The sequence below is a fragment of the Cavia porcellus genome, unplaced genomic scaffold (assembly GCF_034190915.1).
Source record: "Cavia porcellus strain 051 isolate PalLab524CR breed Dunkin Hartley unplaced genomic scaffold, mCavPor4.1 scaffold_9, whole genome shotgun sequence".
In the NCBI taxonomy this organism is placed as follows: domain Eukaryota; kingdom Metazoa; phylum Chordata; class Mammalia; order Rodentia; family Caviidae; genus Cavia; species Cavia porcellus.
This window is the reverse complement of record NW_026947492.1, coordinates 73,859,750-73,880,239: the sequence shown is the minus strand read 5'-3', so window position 1 is coordinate 73,880,239 and position 20,490 is coordinate 73,859,750. Positions and strand designations below refer to the sequence as shown.

General features: G+C 43.8%; 1 protein-coding gene and 1 long non-coding RNA gene across 3 annotated transcripts in view; one reads left to right on the top strand and one right to left on the bottom strand.

Annotated features, from left to right (window-relative positions):
* Dennd2b (DENN domain containing 2B) overlaps positions 1-20,490 on the top strand; it is a 160,198-nt gene that overhangs the window by 30,336 nt on the left and 109,372 nt on the right. The gene's annotated exons all lie outside the window — the stretch shown is intronic.
* LOC134477716 (uncharacterized) lies at positions 13,667-14,078 on the bottom strand. Its single transcript, XR_010049866.1, has 2 exons — positions 13,888-14,078; positions 13,667-13,813 (listed from the first exon to the last, which is right to left on the bottom strand). It is a non-coding gene; the product is annotated as an uncharacterized LOC134477716 (long non-coding RNA).

The following is a 20,490-nucleotide window of genomic DNA, read 5'->3' as shown; positions in this document are numbered from 1 at the left end:
ACATTCCTGAAAGAGGGGACGTTATCTGTGAAAAGTCTGGAGATATAAAGGAGGACACGAAAACTTTGGAGGAATTGGCAGGAATGGCACAAGCAGGATGGTCATTTCTAGCTGGCCTGGCAGTATCTTTTCATGGCCTGGAAAGAGGAGGCCCCCAAGGTCTGTGGAGGGAGCTCTTGCCAAGAACTGAGCGTGAGAAAGTGACAGCAATCCATTAAGGGTACTTCCTTCTCAGTGGCTGTTTTTTGTATTAATAATCATCTAGACATTCTTACAAATGTAGAGAGTCTTATTTACTTTCAGCTAAGAGAGGAAAATGAGGCCCTGTGGGAGTCTGTTCCTTTACAGATATACTGACTGAGATTAGTCCTATAGAAAAATGCTCAGTTAGTCATTTTTGACTACAGTTTTGGAGTTGAAGTTGGGATTCTTGGACCAGGAAAGGGTTTTTGTCGCAGTCTGTGAATTTGTTACTGGAGGAGCTTTTACAAGTTTTAAACATTAAGTCAACTTAACATATGCATTTACAGAATCATCTTTATTGTAAAGAAGCCTGCTGTATAAGCTTTCTGTATTCCAGAAGAGGTGGTCACACAGTTATTCTTCTGGTCTCCCTTGCTTCCATGGAGAAGGCGCTGTGAAGTAAGACTGTGTGAGTCCTGAAAAATTGATGACCTTTGTTTTGCCTACTTGGAACATTTGCTCAGCATAGTGATGGAGCCCTGATGCAGTGTTTGTATAGAGCAGACTGAACGGAGTCCAGGGTGAGAGGGTTGACCCTGTACCACACAGAAACACGAGGCAGTTGGGTGAGCGCTTTTTCCACATTTTCATATTTTCCGGGATGACACAGAAAGCCTTGCCCTTAGAGAACCCTGAGCCACCTAATAATTCATTCTTCCAGGCTCTTGAGAGGGAGAACTGCATGCCATTAAGTAGATACCCTAACTCTTTCTTATGAGAGCCAAGAAGAGACTTGAGGGCAACCGTGGGAATATGACCAGCAAGGCAAGGTAAGGAATGCTTGCACCACTTTCATTTCTTGGGGGAAAATATTGTATTTGGTGTCATTATTTCTAGCTGTCTTTAAAAAAAGTTAAAAATCTTCAAAAAGCCCAGCTCTTGGAGACGGATAGGAGAAAATGCTATCAAGGAAGAAGTGAGTCAGGATAGGGTTCCTACTATGGGGCACCCAAGACATTTTACTTAACCTCCGCGACTCTCATAGATAGTCTCAGTCAGGAGGAAATCATGCCTCCAAGAGATCCAGTAACTTGCCCCACATCTGAAATTGAACGGTTCATTCGGATCACAAACCTTTCCCACTGCTTTGTGATGCACCCTCCTACTAAAATCATGGAAGAAGATATTCTGGATAAAATTAGGGAACTCATGTACTGTATCCAGCTAACTGTTCTGAAAAATAGTACACTTTCTCTGGAGTCACTGGGGAGAGGAAGAATGCTGCTGGCTAAATAGAGGAACGGAGGGGGAAGGTACCGGGAGTTCTTCAGACTGGCTCCATCTCAGGGGAGGGACTTTAGTGCCATGTGGAGGTCTTGGGAGTGGTTTGGAAAAAGTACACCCTGAATTCACCAGCCACTTACTAGTTATCCTGGGCAAGAAAAACAGGTGAAACACACTATAGGGGTATGGTATTTCAGAAAACATAATTTTGCTTCTTAATTTAAGACCAACATTAGATTCCTAACTTTTAAATTTTTCTTGGGGGGAAAAAGACTAAAACAAACAAATAATAGCACCAAGCCTATTATCATCTTTACAGTCATTAAAGACAGCTAAAGACTTTATAGTCATCTATTATAAAATTAGGTAAGGTTTAAAATATTTTGGATCAAGTAATATCGCAGCATAAATTTCTCAATTATGTTTGACAGTTTGGGAGTTTTTATTTGATACTGCAGTATCAGGGGAAGCTTGACAGTCCAGCTATGTTTTTTATACCAGTTACTGTAGGGGCTCTTTGTACAGATATGCTAATGGTGTATTCTGCGAATGGCGAGAGAGGGAGTGAGAACAGGTTTTTGGCTTTCGGTTCTGTGTTCAGTCAGGAAGAAGCAAGAGCAGCAGTCCTGACTTCTAAGTGGTGCAGGTTGTAGGAAGGGGCTGCAGGGACCGGTGTCCCTTGTTTTATATATAAGTTGAGACAAGGACCTTACTGCTTCAGAACCAGTAGGAATTTATTTGCAAAGGATACTGTGAGTGGTAAAAACTTTCAACATGGCCTGGACCGTATTTAGGAGAACTGCCCTTGTAAAGGAATTATCCTGTTTGGTTCTCCAAGGTAATCTACACAAGTCACAGACAAAGGCCCATTGTTTTCTCCAGGCAGCTGTTTATTGCATTGGGGCTGAGGCGGGTGTGGGGAGACTGCAGGATGCTGGCCTAGGTGCTCAGATGTAGGGGTGGTCCTGTTCTGCCTACTTATTTTGCTCTGTGTCTTATCTTGTGAGAATGTTTTACATACTATGTTTTCCTCTAGGCAGCCACATCTGAGCTCTGCCTTCCACCTAGACTCAGTGCTGTGGAGTTTTGGTGAAAGCTGTGAGTGTTTGGGAACACAAAAAGAGCCCAAGAGCATCTTGGGGATTCCTCAGCTCTCCCAGCCCACCCCTCTGTCCAAGGGAACATCTACCTCCTGCGTTTCCAGGGAGTGTGCTGCGGGAAGTGTGTGTTTTGGCCTCTCTGCAGAAGGGCACTGTCGCTTCCCTGACCTATTTACATTTGTTTGGTCCCTCTGCCCTTGATTAGAAGTGAAGCCTTTGGTGGGGAATTTCCCTGTTCCCATGGAAGTCACTCCTTCCTTTTGTCCACTTTCCCAATTTTTCCAGCTGGGGAATACGTACCTTAAAACATCACCACAGCAGCGGCAACAACCCCCAAATCAAAACAAAAACAGAAGAGAAAACTTCAAAACTTTCTTTTTAACTGCTCGCTATTTAGACTTTGCCCTGTGAGTGGATCCTTTTGATCAGGAGCAGTTCATCTGCTTTCTAAAATCCCTGTCTGCTGGGTGCTGGAACTGTTAGATTCTTTCTCATCTGCCTGTCACTGCTGGAGTTGTCAGCACTGTTCTCTAAGAAAAAGAATAATCTTTCCAGCCTGAGTCCAGATTGCTTGATGAGATGGTGTCTATGCAGTGTCCCTAGTTCTTTGGAATATATGTCCTGACTCTCATGTCGAATGAAAATCCTTGGCTATTGAGAACTCCAGGTTACTTACTGTTCTGCCCTCAGTCTGTAGTTATGGTCCTTGGGGAGGGTGAACATCAGTGGTCACCGGGGTTAGCCGGCTCACCCAGCGCACAGGCACTGCCACCTCTCTGAAGCTGACTTGCTTCCAGGGACTGTGACTCACAGCAGGGGCTGGGGACATCCTCTGCTCCTAGGAGCACTGAGAGAAGGCCTGTCTCAGAGCTCTTTGTTCTTTTGTTAGCCTCTGACACACAGTTCTCATATTAGCCTCTGATACAAACCAAGTATCCTGTTTGCTCTTTGAGGGCCGCCCCCCTTGAAGATTGAACCTAAAGGCTTTTGAACTGAGCTGTATCCCCAGCACTTTACAAACAAACAAACAAAAAGCTTTTTTAAAAGTTGTTTTAAATTTTGAGATAGGTTCTTGCTAAATTGCCCAGGCTGGGCTCAAGCTGCAATCATCTTGCCTCAGTTTCCCAGAATGCTGGAGTTATAGGGCATGTGCACATGCCAGGCTAAGCATTTTTGTTCTTCAAAATCACTAGAAAGCTAAAGTGAATTTTGCTTGTTGGTTAAAACTTTTCTACTCTCGCCACAACTTTTACACCATTTGGAGTGGTTCTGTCTTGGATAATTTATGTACAGCTTTTTCTTTTTTTAAACTGGTATGGTGATTTCAGTTGCCCTAATCTTCCAGACTCTCTGATCTCGGTGCCTTTTCTTCTTTTGGAAGTGCCTTGCTGAGGTCCCTTGAGTTCCCCTCTGGTTTTACTATGATTTTCCACAGCAATGATTTTCTTCTGCCTGTAGTCTGTTTACTCTCTCCTTGATTTCTTAGGCTCCCGTCTCAAACACATGCAGATTCCTGTCTACTTTATCATGTCCTAAGCCTTGTTCCAGCTTCTGTTTGGCTAAAACAGAATTCATTCTTTCTCATTCCATTCCTCCTTTCCTTATTAGAAAGTTAAGCTTTGGCCTTTGAACTTTATTTCTAAGCTGGGCTTCAGTCCAGACCTTGGTATTAATGGTAATCTTTGTTTCCTACTTATATTGCTCCATATGTGATCTGGGTCTTGGGCCTGAAAAATGTTACTTCCACAGTGTCCTAATAGTTTAATTCTATACATCTTAAATCAATTGTTCCCCTTGGTTAGCTTTTTTGGCTATGTTTTCTCCTTAAGAATCCTTTGTCTACCCAAAGGTTATGATGCCAGCCCTCCTGTTTTTTTCTAAACGTTTTCCTTGTTTATTTACATTCACATTATATTTAGAATTCTATTTTTAAATTTAGCTACCTTTATAAAATTCTGACTTCTTTGCCCTAGCTTGCCCTCAGTTTTTGCCTTTCCCCCCTTTTATCACTCAGCTGCTGGCCTGTGCAGTGGCCTTCTTTTCTCTTTCCCTGTGTCCTGTGCCCACTACTCTCCCACAGTCTTCCCTTCTGGCAGAGGTCACAGAGGAAATAGTTAGTTAGTGTCTGCCAAATATTCTGGCCGTGTTGTTTTGCTTAAAAAGACATGCAGATAAACTGTTTTGCTTCTTGGTCTTGGTGCTTTAGGGCAGATGTTTCTCCAATAACAGAGGTATTGTGGTCAGTTGGGGAGAGTACTGGACTAGAGTTCGGAGAATTGGATTCTAATCCCTGCTGTGCTACTAATTTGTGGCGGGATCTTGTGCAACACACATTTTTATGTCCCAATTTCCTTTTTATGATAAAGAAGACAAGTCTTTATGGGTGTGAGTTGGGGAGCTAAAGAGCAGCTTAGGGCTCAAAAAGAGAGTATACGCAAGAGTCAGAGAATTATTGCCAGGGCATGGTTCTTCCACAGGAGAACCAGAAAGGAACTTCAAATGGCCCCTTTTTTTGTGTAAAAATAAAATTCATAGATGTGGTTGCTTTGAACAAGAATAAAATGTGATAAGGTGATGTTCTCTGACAAGGATCACTTCAGGAGATAACCGTGTTGCCCATCCCTGCATTTGCTGTGGGTCCACACCTGTTTGCTGTCACTGTTGGGATGTGGGAGGCTTGTCATTCTGCAGGTTCAGTTCCAGAATTCTTTCTCCCATCTTTTACCTCCTTCACAAACCCAGGAATATTTGAAACTTGGTCCCGATCTTCACCTGGCTTTGATTTCAAATCCCCTCCATGTGTGGAGAATGGTCGTTGGAAGTTGTAGCTTCCAGAAACTGTAAATGTTTTCTAACATGTCCGACTCCTGCATGTCTTGATAGCTTCTTCTGTTCTTGGGCATGTTCCAATTCTTTAGCCCTGGAGGAGATGTGATTTGGTTTCATCCATGAAAGGGAGGTTATTGGGGGATCCTATCACTAAAATCTAGGAAATAAAAGTAGAAGAAGAACTGAGAGATGCTTCTGAAGAACTCTAAGGAGTCTTTGAAGAGGAAACAGTTACACTCCTTGTTAAAGCAAGCCTTCCTTCTCAGCGTACACTGTTCAGATAGAAGAGCTATGTTCTTCCTGTTTTCTTCTGAAATAACTCTGGGATTTAATCAGATCTTGCCTGGTGTTACGGTTTGGATATAAGATATCCCCTCAAAGACTACTGTGTTTAGACATATGGGACTTTTGGTATTGAGAGACCTAACTTTATCATTGGGTTAATCCATTGATGAGTTTATAATTTGATGGCATCATTGAGAAATGCTGAAGATTTGGGAGGTGGGGGCTAGCTGAAGAGAGTAGGTCATGAGCAAAAGACCTTGAGGTTGGTATCTTTGTCCCCAACTCCTCCTCTCCGGCTATCTTTTTCTGTCTGCTTCCTGGTTGCCATGAGGTGAATGGCTTTGCTCCCTCAAGCCCAACCACCATGATGTTTCTGCCTCACCACAGCCTAAAAGTTACAGAGCCTGCTAACCATGGCCCAAAACCTCTGAAACCATGAGCCAGAAGAAGCCTTTCCTCCTTGAAGTTGTTTTTAGTATTTTGTCACAGCTATGGAAAGCTGACCAACACACCTAGTTTAGACTTTTTTTCTTTCCAGTTAAAGATTTGGATTGTTTTTCTCTAGTGCAGAATGAGGTAGACAAGGGTGGTCTCCAAAGTCTTTTGCTACCCTGTGTTCTTTGTAAGACACAATCAGCAGAAATTTTCCAGACTGGGAGCAGCGTGATACCTGTGTGTGGGGTTAATGATTGAGATGTGAAGGTTCTCAAGCTGCTAAAACTTGATAGAGAAAGCCAGGGAACATGGTAGACTAGTTCAGGGGAGAAGAGCTATTGACTTGACTTTGTATAGTTTTAGGTAGGCCTTTTGTGCTATTCTGCAATCTTTTATTTGTTTTAAGTCCCTGTGATAGTCATCTTATCCCATATTTTTGTATCCTAAAAGCCCTGACATTATCTTTATCCTCTGTTACCAGTGAAGGGGCCTTCTACTTTACAGGGACCTTCAGGACTGTGTGCCATAGTACTCTAGGATAGTTCATTTACTTTGGACAGATAGGCACTGCCATCCAGCCACCCCCAAGGAAACTGGCACTAAGCATGGCCTGTGGCCTCTGTTGACATGCTTATTGTGAACGCCAACAACATTTGGTTGAAACGGTGGTTTGATCTGAGGCTTGGTAAGAATTGTGGTCTTGTCTGGCTTTTGGCACTTTTCGCATTGGTCTTAATCCAAGTTGTTCTAGTCAGATGACCCAACTAGCAACTGTCACGTAGTGTCCAGTGTGTCTTCCTGCCACTCTTGTTCTTGATACTCATGTGTCTTCTGGCTTCTACATTGCTTACAAAGATAAGCAATTCAGGTAGGTATTTTTAAAATCTTACTTACATCCTCTTTAACTCTCATCTTTGGTTTCCTTTCTCTCCTGCCTGTTTTGCTTAGTTATTTCACGAAACACCCTCCTTTTCACCATTCCTCTTTGATTCAGGATCAGAAAGCTTGCCTTAGTCATAGCTGCTAAGCATGACACTGTCTGAAGATCAGACATTAGGGAATGAAATTAGATGGTGTGAAGAATTGGTGCGATCAGCATGGCCCTTGAGAACACCTTTAAAAAAAATCCCTACAAATATCCATCTTTTAATTAACCAGGTGGTCCTTCTTCCAGGACTATAATTTGATATATGTGAATATTATTTAATTTTAATCCTTTACATTTATTTTACTAGTATTTGCAGAGGGTATTGTTGCATATCTTTATTATCTATAAACCATATTTCAGCCATGCTATTCAGTAATAAACTTATTAGGATATTCAATACTGTCTTTGGGAAGATGTCTTCATTTTATAAAAGTGACTGACCAGTAAGGACTGTTCAGTGAAATCCTGTTCACTTTTAGACCCTGCTGGTGGGAGGGCTCCGTCTATTCCACTTGGACAGAGAGGAAGCAGAGTGCTTCTGAAGGATGTTCAGAGTTAGGAAAGCCTGGTCCTTCCGGTGCACCTGACTTTCTAGGATGGAAGTGCTGTGCTTGACTTTCTTACGTAAGTACCGCGCACTGACTGATTGCACCACTGGAGCTCTTGTGCTTGACTTTCTTGAGCTCTTTTCTTTTTCTCATTGAGTCACTTCAGGAAATACTTTGGTATAAAGCCTGATGAGGTTTCCTTTACTTTGAAAATCACAATCGAATTATGATGGGATCACATTCTTTAAGCATGTTGGTTAGCAGAGTTAATAGAATTATTCTCTCCTATTTGCATAGGAAAAAAATGTTTTCTTGATATTGTCTCAGGCGCTACATGGAAGGCTTCTACTTTGAATATGTGTGCATTTCCTGTGGGATATATGTGCTGATAACGTATGCAAACTGAAGATGACACAGTGCCCTGTAGGTCCAACTGCTGCATCTCCTTGAGTATTGAACAGTTCAGGAAAATGGAATGACTTTTTAAATAAAACTCTAAACTATGGTAGGTGACTGAACATTTCCAAGGTGAGAAAGTTTATCCAGATGTTTTTACCTGAGAATCAGTGTGTGTCCTATTGTTCCAGCCATAACTGATTGTATCTTTTTTTGTCCTTCCTTCTGGTGGTGGCCATGGATGCTCTTGAGTTCACCACTGGTATTTGAAAAAAGCAGCCTGCATTTGGAGCCAGATTTTGGGACTCAGATCCTGGCCACGGGGCAGGATGAAACTAATGGTTTTTACAAAAATCACAAACCTTCACCTTGGCCTCATTGGCACCAGTCTCTAGGAAACTGAAGTAAACAGCTGCAGAACCTTATTGTGTAATTTTGAGGTGAGAATAGGCGAAATCCCAGAGGCTGGGAGACAGATATGTGGCTACCAGAGAGATGACATCAGCTAGTTTGCTGGTGCCGTGGAGGAAGGGAAGATTCCAGGTGCTTAGCCTTCTTCCTGCATGTGTGAGTGTCTGAAGCCACCCACAGTCCTGTCGGCAGCCAAGGTCTCTGCCTGGGAAAGCCTTGTCTAGTTCTGTGCCTCCTGCTGTCCCCATGGGGACCTGAACTTGGAAGAGGACTTGCAACCTTGGCTGTGGGAACAAAGCTGTGAGGAACTGACAGACGTTTGTATGTATTTTGTGTTAGTGCTAACATCTGACAGAGGCTTGTGAACTAGGGGTTGGACATGAAGTGAGATGGGGACACATTGTCTGGGTTTTAGGGAATTTGCATTAGGAATTGTTCTTTTCTTAACACGGCAAGGAGTCTATGATTTCAGTCTTTTTTATTTTGCTGGTACTGAGGTTTGAACCTTGTGCATGCCAGGCAAGCATTCTACCACTGAGCTATGTATGCTTCCAGCTCTTTTTGTGTATATTTTATTTTGAAACAGTGTCTTGATAAAGTATGTAAGCTGCCCTCAAACTTGTGATCTTTTACCTCAGTTTCCTGAGTAGCTGGGATTGCAGTCATGTGCTAGTACTCCTAGATAAATTATTTTAAAATTAAGATTATTTTACTGTTTTCATTTGATGACTTGATGCAGAAATTGTATATAAGAGGAAGGCATTTCTCATGGCTTCCTTTCTGTGTTCTGCTTCTTTTTTCCCCTATACTTATTTCAAAAGAGGGCCTCACAAAGCAACATTTTGGGTGACAAATTGGGTAGATGACAGCCCCAGGGAAGATCTTCTTTGTGCTCAGCCTTGACTGTGGAGGCGTTTAGGAATTGTGGTGGAGCTTCTTGGGAAGCCAACAGTAGGGCAGGAAAAAGCCTCTGAAGCTCGGTAGAGAGACTAGAGCAGGGTGGCACTGGAGCCAGCAAAGCCCATCTGCTCACCAGCTTTGCTTTCCTGTCAGATGCTGGTCTCCACCACTGCATCTGCCTGCCTCCTCCAGTGGTGGTGGTGGGGTGTTAGAAAATGAAGACTGTTGCATGGAAAGTGTGTGAGACCCCAACTGATACCCAGAGAATCAGGTATCCCCATCCCCAGTCCATGCTTAGGGTCCCTTAAGATCCTTATTCCCATTCAAGTTTGGCCACTGCATGCTGCAGCTCAAAGGTGTTGGGGCTCAGCTCCACTCTATTCCGCCTGGGCATTTCCCTGTCATTCTTTTTCTTTGGCCCCTTAGTTTTAAGACTGACAGACTTTGAGTTGCCAAAGTGCTTGTTTGAGAGCCCAGTGCCTCCCATTCTGGGCCCAGGAAGCTGTGGGTGAGCTCTTGGTTTCCTTCATAGAAGGGCACTTCTGGGAAGCTGTCTGCATTCCTTTCTGCCCAACTTTCTGCCTTGGGGGCTGTGTGGGTGTGGTTGCTTCCCGGTTTGCTCTGTGTGATGTAAAATGCTAAAGTAGTTCCCTGGAGACTAGCTATTGGAGGTGACCAAAAGTTTGAAGGTGGAACTGCCTTTTCCTGCCATTTCGGAGCCAGGAGCTAGCCTTTCACTGAGTGTGGTGTACTGATTCTTTTGAAAACGTTTGCAGCTTCCCTCCCTGGCTCCCTGTGCCTTTGAAGGGAGGGCTGAAGGGAAAGATCAGCACTCAGTTTCCTGTGATCTTCCCTTGGCACTGGAGATGGGTGCAGCAGATGCGTTTTATTAGGAAGGAGCTTAGAGGCGGAGTGAGGCTCTGTCTCCTGGCTGGAGTCTTTCTAGTCTGGCTGTGTTGGCACGTGGAATAGTTTTCGCAGGCATCCCCTTGTCCTAAAGGCAGGGGCTATCTTTATTTGTCTTAAAATCTTTCAGAGGGCAGCAGCATTGGCTCCTGTAAAGCAGAAAGGGCCCAAGAGAGTATAAAAGCACAGATTCATTGGGAAGAGGATGATCCTGGTTGGGGGAAGGTCCTGAGCAAGGATGTCTGTGTGTGTACGTGCTTATGTGTGTATGTTTAGATGTGGAGAGTGGGGTGAACCTTTCTAATAAACAGGAAAGGGTAGTAAATCTGGAGATGGAATGGAGAAGGCTGGCTGCAGACAGTGGGAAAGCTGGGGATTTTTGCAGAGATGTGCCAGAGTGGCTAGAGGCAGGAAGCAGTGGGGAGGTGGGTTTGGGCATGCTTGGTGGTGCCTGCATTGCTAAGTACTGTGGGTGTAATGGCCAAGGACGCCTTCTCGGAATAAGTCTGCTCCCCCACCTGCTCTTCCCACCCTGTACCTATAATACTAAGTGGTTCCTGTCTGTCAGGGAGGTCTTGGCATAGGGTGTTCTGGGGCAAAGGTGCTGAGTCTAAGAGAGTTGGCTGTCCAGAATCCTAGCATTGAGTGCTGCATCAAAAACAAGAAGCTCCTTTGCAGTTGCCAGTCCTCACTTGACCTGTAATAGTGCCTGTGTCCCAGCAGAATATAGAGCCCATCTCTTGGGTGTCTTGTCTCTTTGGGGTTTAAGGACAGACAGATTGATCTTAATTTGAAGCAGAACTACCTCTAGGACCCAGATCTGAAATGCACGTTGGAAGATTACTACTAGTCTTGGCTCTTCTTCAGTCCTGTGTCTGCTTCCCTTTATCTTCCCATCACCAGCAGACATTGTAAGCAGCCACGGCTATCGCAGGGGCCGATCAGGACATTAAGAATGGAGCTAAATATAACCGTCTGCATGCTGCTTGATGTGCTCGGCTGCAGCTGTAGAGGAGAGGTTTACATTTTTGAGCCCGGGATATGCTTCTTTCTACCCTAAACAGAATGGATGAAAGCGGACAGGAAAGGGTGGGAAAGTACTTCAAAGGTTGGTAGGGTATTGATTCCACCCCTCCCCTCTTCCCTCCCACACTCCCAACATTGCCAAGGGCTGCAGGAAAACCGAGATCTTGCTTTCCAGCCACCAGGCAGTTAACAAGCACTTGCTGTGTTTTTTTCAACTTAATGAATATTCTGAAACAAACACTATTCCCTCTGGCTTGAGGGAATTTATAATCTATTGGGACAGACAACATTTGTTAACTACTGTAATTAGTGAATATGGAAGATCTTAACAGTGTTGATTATTAGCCATGATTATATTTATAGTTAATAAACAAGAATTTTTTTTAAAATTGTAGGAAAACTTCTTAGAAGAAGCAGAATCTTTTTCTGGTCTTTAAAAGTTGGGTTGAGCCAAGCATAGTGGTGTATGCCTGTAATCCCAGCACTCTAAAGGCTGAGGCAGAGGGGTCCCCACGAGTTCAAGGCCAGCCGGGGCTACCAAGGGAGTTCCAGATCAGACTGGAATACATAAGAGTCGCAAAAAGTAATTTTGTGTTGACTTCATAAGCAAAATAGTGGTGGGATGTGTTCCGACTGTGGGGAGCAACAGTACCTGGAGAGAAGTGGCACCAAGGGTCACTGATGAGCTGCTTTGAGATAGAAGGTCTGGCAGAACAGAGGCAGAAATTTGAACTGTTTAAATTCTGTGTTGGTGCATAGGAAATGAGAAGTGATGCAGTGAAATGTGACATTTTGTGGAAATCTCTTGTAGCAGGAGATTGGGCAGAATCTCCTGAAGGGCCTGGGAGATTGGCAGCTGGAATGTGGAGGAAACGGGCGGAGAATAGTTCAAAGTGGACTAGACAGGACCTAGGCATAGGGTAGTCAGGATGAACACGCGTGTGTGCACACACACATGCACATGTGTGTATGGAGCTTTTTTTTTTTTCCCTCCTCTGTCTTGCTCTTTTTTAATGTTTTGAAGCAGGGTCTCACTAAGTTGCTAAATTGCCCAGGTTGGGCTTAACCTTGCAAAGTCTGTCTCCTCAGCCTCCCAGAGTGCTGGCATAATAGGATCTACCACCATTCCTGAGTTCTTTTATTCTTTTCTCCTCCATTATTTTTCTTGTCTCATTTCTCATCTTCCATCTCTCTCCCCTTTACTCCTATCAGTCTCTGTTGCCTAAACAACTTCCTGTGTTGAGGAAACCTCCCCTTTTGTTTAGAGAGGACTAGAGTAGAGCACCTTGGAATATTCTGTTCGGTCTGTGTTTCTAGATGTGCCAACTGGCGCTCAGTGATGGAAGCCAGAATCTGGAAGTAGTTCTGGACCCTTCTTCACTTCCACAGCCAGTCATCATGCTCCAGGTTTGTTTATGTCTTCTACAAAAGAACCCTTAGAACTTCTTGTTCCTATTTTCATCAGAGAGAAAGAGAGAGAGAGAGAGAGAGAGACAGACAGACAGACAGACAGACAGAAAGAGAGAGACAGAGATAGAGAGACAGAGACAGAGACAGAGAGATAGGAGGTATCCTAGACAAAGAAAGAAAATTAAGAGAGGACGGTCACCCTCTGTGTCCTCAAAAGCATTTTGCATAGTGTATGGTCCTGCTTCATGGTCTGCGTCCTGACCCTCAGCTTCCTTGCAGCTGCACTGCGGCCCCTGAAGAAAACCAGAGAAGGGCTGCACCCTGGGAATAGGAAATCTGTGCTCTGCCTGGGCCTGGGCTTCTAGATGAGTCTCAGTTAGAAGAGGAAGCAAAAGGTACCAGGTTCACTGTGCACCTTCTAGGTCCTCAGTGTCAGTCTGGCCTTCACTTGCTTTTGGAAGTTCTGGCTCAGCAATGTTAGGAGCAGCACCCTTGCTAAAGCTTCTCTGAATAATAATAAACTGCTGGGTGTGGTGCACAGGTGTGTAGCTCCAGCACTGTAAGAGGTTGAGGCAAGAGGATTGTCCACCCTGGACAATTTAGGCCTTGTCTAAAGATTAAAAAAAAAAAAAAAAAAAAAAAAAGAACTGGGAATGTAGCATGTACTCCAGTGCAAAGGCCCAGGGATTAATCCCCAGTACCACAAAAACAAAACAAACAAAAAACTTCCCCATCCTTATTTTGGTCTGCACTATCTTGGCCTGGGTATCTACCCCAATTTCTATGTCCAGCTACTGGGGACCATTTCTTGCTTTTTCCTTCCTTGAGATAGCTTTGCTGTGGTCCATCCCATTCCTCTCTTTGGTGTGGACTACATGGTAGTAGAAGAGGAGAGTTGGTGGCTTGTAGGTTGTTATCTTGTCTGGATACTGTGTTCTCTCCCTGCCTTGGAGCAGCAGGTAAAGTCATGTGAGCCATCTGTCCTCAGTCTCCTTGGTGAAACAGAAATAGGTGGCTTCAGCAGCTTGCAGAGACTTTGTTTATTGAAATGACAACAAAGCAGAAGCCTCTTTGAGCCTCTCAGTCCCAACCTCAGGTCTCCCACTTTGCCTTTGACCCTCTGGTTGCTGGTGGCTATGCTGCTGTAAGCCGCGTGTAGAGGAGTCTGGAATCTAAAAGGAAGCAGAGGATGTAATTAAAGCACAGGTAACCGGGTAACTCTTGGGAATAGAGAGTCAAGTCTCACCTTGCCAGATTCACCCTGGGTACGCTTCATATCCCCAGCTCTGGTGGCCTTTTCCTGGGAAGAGTTGTGTCATGCATGACCGGGCAGATGTTATCTGCATTATGCTGAGTAGTTCTGGTCTCAGCACCTTCAGTGCTGAAATGGTGGGTGCCCTGTTGGCTGTGATTTGAGGTGAGTAATTGTCCTCCAGTTACAGCCTCTGGAATCCTACAGTCTCAGGACAGAGGAGTCTTCTGCTTGCATTTCAAGGGACAGCAAGCAGCCTTTAACCTTTTGTTATTTTCACTGCACTTTCCTCCTCCCAGTCATTAGCAGCATTAGCTGACCAGTTAGTTCCATGGCACTTAACAGACTGAGGAAGCTGAAGGAGTAAAGGGCTTTCTAAATTCTTTTTTTTCTTTAGAAGGCTAAGGGGCACTTAAGTATGTTCTTTGACTTCCCTGGGAGTAATGCTTAGGAATTCCCCAAGTTTGCTGTTCTTATACTTCCAAACAAGCTTCTTCCAATTTCTCTCTCCCCTTCAAGATTTTAAATTACATTAGTTTTTTCTTTCCATAGTCCTCTTTTTTTCCTCTCATCATCTCACCCATCTTCCTTTCCTTGAATCCTGAGAGGCTCATTTTTGTCCCTTCTCTGTTGATCTCTAAGTGAACAAGCATTTACAAGTGCCTCTTTTTATAAAAGTGGCAAAGTAAATAAGATACATTCGGTGTATGTGGTATTAAAAAGGAGCTAATTATTGGGTAGATTAGAAAGTTCTAGGTTCCTAACCTTGGGTAAAACAGGAAATTTTTAGGATCCTGAAGTTTCTAGTTCTCCTTTGTGACTTAGGGCCACCTTCCATATTCCTAGGCTAAGAACTGGCTTTTGAGGGGCCACTGTTCTTTCTTCCTAAACCCTAAGGAAGAAGCAGTGAGTTTCCCATCATGGGCGGTGAGCTGGTTTGCACACATCCTCACAGGGCCTGAGGAAGCAGCAGTACCGCATTTCTACCATCTAATGTTTCAGACACAGCATTCAAACAGTCCTTGCTCACAATTGCTATCGAATGACAGCTTAGTATAGAAGGTTACAGAGCCACAAGAATTCACTCTAATGGTTAAAAATACCACTTTGTGATTCTGATCATGGGGAACCATGGTTGGGGGAGATGGTGGACAAGAATTGTTTGGATTCCTGAGCTGCTTATTGTCCTTGCTAAAGCTCTGGAGGTCAGGGGCCCAACTGGGTGGTTTTGATGTTAGTAGCTCCAGGGAGGAGAGCAGATCAGGCAGGCTCAGCTGTCCCTTCTTCTCACCTAGCCAAAAGCTGCCCTGGTGATGACTGTGTGGGGACAATAGCGGTGGTTTTCTTCTTCTTCTGCAGGAAGACCTTCAGCCTCATGAACCAGATTCGTAATCTTAATCCTCAGTTTCCACAAACTTGATTTTCTTGCAATATTCTTGCCTGAAATGGTATTCAAGACTCCGTTTACTCCTGGGTCTGCAAATAGACTTACGTGTCTCCTAGAAACACTTTTGTTCTTACAAAAACATGGATCTCATTTGATCTGAGCTTTGTATTTCAAACATTTAAACTCTAAATCATGTTGATTCATCAGTTGACATAGATTGAACCTTTCTTTAGCTTATACCATCTTCCTTTTGTTGTTATGAGTTTTTTTCCTAATCTTAAATATAAAATTTATTATACTTTGCCCTTTAAATTTATTATATCATTGCCAGGCATTGAGAGACCCTGTTTCAAAAAAAATTATCTTTTATATTTAATCTATAGTTCCTATTTGTGAGGGCTTCTTTTCCCTGATTGTATCTAATATATTGTCTTTTCTGCTTAATTTGCCACATGCATACTTGATAAGCATATCTTATCTAAGTCAAGCATATCTTATCTAAGTCACTGATAAAAAGGGTGACCATGAAGGGATCTAGAACAAATGGAAAAAGAAAAAGAGTATCATAGGCCAATATCCCTGATGAACATAGATGCAAAAATCTTCAACAAAGCATTAGTAAATTGAATACAACATACTAAAAGAATCATATAGGATGACCAATTAGGATTAATCCCTGACATGTAAGCATTGTCTAATATATGCAGATCAATAAATGTGAAAAAACAGAAAGTGTCCACATTTCTAGGAGTTTCAGGACTCCTTCTCTGGTTAATAGCAATCCATTTAGGGTAACTATTTGGGCCCAACTTTCTTGAGTTACCTATCTAGCAGTTACCAATGTGTCTGTTTTATCTACAAGATTAATATTCTTCTAGAGTAGAGGATATGGTTCAAAGGTAGAGAACTTGCCTGGGATGCATGAGGCCCTGGGTTTGATTCTCACAAAGAGAGAGAGAATGACAGAGATTGCTTAAGAGATGGAGAGACTTCTCTGAACTCCAAACTACACCTCTGGAATACTTTGATCTGTGGATATATACATATTATAAATCATATAGGTATATATATATCATGTAAACATGTGTGCATATCATTTAAAAATCACTAAACTACTATTTCTGGATCATTATTGCTGAGTGTTTTACATATAGTGTCTTCTTCTCTGTAAAAATTCTGTAATAAATAGTTTAAAGGAGAGTTATGATGTTTTATGATATGACTTACACTTCATCTCCAGTGGTCAGTGCTTCCTTCTCCAGACCCTTGCTGCTCTCTATAGATGCTGTGCTGAAATTTTGCCCATGATACCATTTATTTAACAAATACATATTGAATACTGTCTTAGTTACTTTTTACTCGTTGCTGAGACAAAATACCTGAAGCCCAAGGCTGGGAAAGGAAAGGTTTATTTCTTACAGTTTTTGGAGGTTTCAGTCCATACTCAGTTGGCTCCAAGACAGGCAGGCATGGCTGGGCTGCAGTTCATGGCGGCCGCCAACAGCGAGCTCAAACCAGCAAAGAGAAAGACACACCTTCTTCCTGCCATTACATCACATCCTGGCTCCACCCCTATGTGGGTGGAGCCATCAATCCAAGCACTATACAATGAACCATCACAAATGAACAATGCAAACTCATGAGGCCTGGGGGACACAAACATAAACCATGACAAATACTCATTATGTGCAAGCCAGCACAGCATTATAGCCTGTTAGAAATTAAGAGATGAACAAGAGGTGTCACCTTTCAGAAGAGCCTGTATTTGGGGGCTGGGGATTTAGCTCAGCGGCATAAGCGCCTGCCTTGCAAGCAGGCAGTCGTGAGTTCGATCCCCGGTACCGAAAAAGACAAAAAAAAAAAAAAAAAAAAAAAAGAAGAGCCTGTATGTAATTAAAAATATGAAAGAAACAATAGTTGCTTAGTGGTGGAAGGATGGAAAGCGAAAGAACTCCAAAGAAGGGTCCTGCTGAAACTCACCCAGCCAACAAATTCTAATGGAAGCCTATAGAAGCCATCGTGGTAGTATTATCCTCATATGGATCTTGTCATAGGGATGGCAGATAGGCAATTGATTGGCAGTTTAAATCCTGTCCCTGCTCCTGTTGGAGTGTCTTCCTGAGTTTGAGGTCAAGCAGACAGGTTGCTAGGGGTACCACTTTGAAACTGTGATACAGCGTAAGGCAGGTTCTCACTGTAAGGAATATCACAAGTTGACAGGAGACTGAATTTGAATAAGCTTTGGTATAGTAAAACACAAGGAAGTGACACTGGAGTCTGAACTTTTGGTTCCCGGGGTGCTGGGTAGGGTAGAGAACTCACTGCAACCAGGAATCTCAGGGTGATGGGACAGAGGAGGTGACGGTCTGGTCTTACACTTCCACAGTCTTGCCCAGATCTTGTTCGGACTTTTTTCCTAGGATCAAGGCATTTTCTTGGTTAGATCATGAAAAAACAGTCCAAGTCTACATTCTTCTTATCCCCACATCTCTGCCCCTACCTCCCAGTTTGAACCCAATTTAACCTAAAGCTTCAGTCATGACAAGTTAGGATCTTGGTTGAGCTTAGAGTTCTAAATCAAGTGAGCCTGAAAAGCCCATTGGGAAGGATAAAATGGTTCTTCTACGGTGGGTGAGTAAGTGAGGGTGTCTGGGATATTGCCTCTGTGGTCTACCCTTCCCTGGCTCCAAGCCTGTGTGTGTGGCCTGATGTTAAGATGCTTGAACTTTATAAAGGACAGTGGTCAGGAGCCTGTGGATTTGAGAACTTTCAGGGAATTAACTCATCTGTGAACATTATGGCCAATACTCCATGAGACGGGATGAAACCACTGAGCACCTTTTGCCCTGGGGATCTGAGCCTTGCATTTCTTATTGAGATTTAGAGGTGAGTGGAGGTAAATGGATACTAGAAGGCTGGAAGACTGAAGGAGTGTGGACTCATCCCCATACAAAGATATCCATACCTGGTCCACTAAAGGCTGGGGGGCCCAGGGAATTAGACCTCCACACTGAGGTAGTTCAGAGCCTTTAGGGCGGGATGGGTGGCAGGAGTATTTGGGCAGGGGCAAGGACGCGGGAGAATTTCCTATCAAAAACATGAAGTCTTGAACGTAGAATGGGGTATTTTTTTTTGTTAGGAAGGCTGTATAAGCAAAGTGTGTAGCAAACATACTCCTAAGTATGTTTAGCAGGCACAGCTCCCAGCCAGAGTAAGGCTGGAATTGCCATCTAGAAGGAGTCATTTATTTGGTTGATCTGAAGGGTCTAGGAGAGCCCATGTAGAGACTGTTGGTTTGCAGTGCGCAGACAGTCTTCCGGGTCAGATATCGTCAATTCTTCTGGTCTCTCCAGGCAACTTTGTCTGAGGCTTTTGGCTGGGCAGAGTCCCAGGACATCCTCAGTCCTGTTCCAGGCTAATCTCAGACCATTTCCTCTTTCTGTGTTGAGCACTTGTCTTCTTTTTCCAGCCTGAGTCTCACGTCTTTCCCTACAGGAAAGGTTGCCATTTGTTGGTGATGGTCTTCTATCTGATACCAGTCTGATGACTCCAGAGCCCCAGTACAGGGACTCTGCCAAAAGGGTTGGATATAGATTCTGTATGCCCTGAACGTCAGTAGTCTTTCTGCTGCTTGGACTTAGAAAGCAGTAGGACAGGTGACTGCAATGGCAGATCAAAGCTAGAAGGACACTTAGTGGATAGCTGGTCCAGCCCTCTAATTATGTGGATGGAAAAGCAGAGGCCCTCAGGGAGACAGGTACTATTTCATATCTTGGCCACCCCAGAAAGCTGGAAGCTAGGACTTGGCTCCAATCTGTGGGTTTTATTTCTCTCCTTACACATTGCAACTTGCTGCAAAAGGAAAAGTGTAAAGCCCTTCAGGGCCTTTCAGTAAACGATAGCCAGGGCTCACGCTCAGTGTGCGACAGTTAATTCAGGGAGCAGGGAAAGGAAGCCAGAAGGCACACTGGAGCTGGCTGCGTCCAACTGGCTGGGTCCTGAATTGGTGGGTTTTGGCATCTAGGCTCTGCAGAGGCACCTGAGGTCAGACCACTTAGGTCTCTTTTGAAGCACCTAGCAATACTAAAAGTGTGGTTCTTTGATAATAAGGTAAGGAATGACTTGCCAGACTTTTTGTTCCTATGCTTTCATGTCCAAACTTGCAGTCATCTTTAAAACCCACCAGAAAATACCATCATCTCATCTGATTTAATCTAAACTTCTTTTATCTTATACTCACATGCATGTGTGCACACACACCCTCATACACATTCTATCTTTGTACAATGTAAGCCCATTCACAAACATTCCCTTGACCCATGAAAATAACAGCTGTTTGTTTGTTTGGGGAGTCTTTTCACTGATTTATTCATCCTACTTACATTGGTTGTCCAAAATGAGGAAAATTACTAAGGTCTGTACACCGCAGAGGACTTGAGTTTGTAGGGGGACAGATAGGTAAGTAACAGTGATGAAATGCTATATACACCATAGGAAAGGTATCAGAGCTGCTGTGGGATAGCAGAAGAGAGAAACAGACTCTGCTAGGAAATCCAGACGTATTTCACAGGAACAGGTGATAACTGATTGGGACTTGGAGACAGTAAGAATGTTTTACGGGGGGCGGGGGGGGGGAGGCACCAGATAAGAGCATGAGAGGGAGGAAGAAGAGGCAGGCAGTTTGCAGAGCACTGGCGGTATGCTTCGGTGGTGCCTATGCTGGGGTAGCTGTGGCGGGGGAGATGTGGGCAGCAGATAGAAGCTTACAGGATTTCAGAATCTGGAGGTTATATAGCTTCGTGTGATGAATTGGACTTAGTATTTGCTCTTGATATTATTTAGGGCTTTATTATTTTTCCTCTGTTATAGTAGTTACCAGTATTTTAAAAAAAATAGAGCCCTTTATTCTCCCCAAAGTCATTTTATATCCATCTCCAGATTATCAAACATGAGGGTATTTTTGTAAAGATGTAATTTTTGTCAGCTCAGTAACCTGCACAGTATAGGCGAAGGACAGTGTTTTGGTGCTGAGTGGCACTGACCCCAGAGAACCCTTCACTGTGGGAGTTGGGCCATTCTCCTCACCACTCCTGGTTTGGCAGTGACACAGTGGCAGCGGAGACCCCCACCCCCCAGTGGGTAGGCACTCCAGTAACGGGGGAGGCTGTAAAACCCTGGAGTGCAGCCCTGGGAGACTGACCTTACCAAGA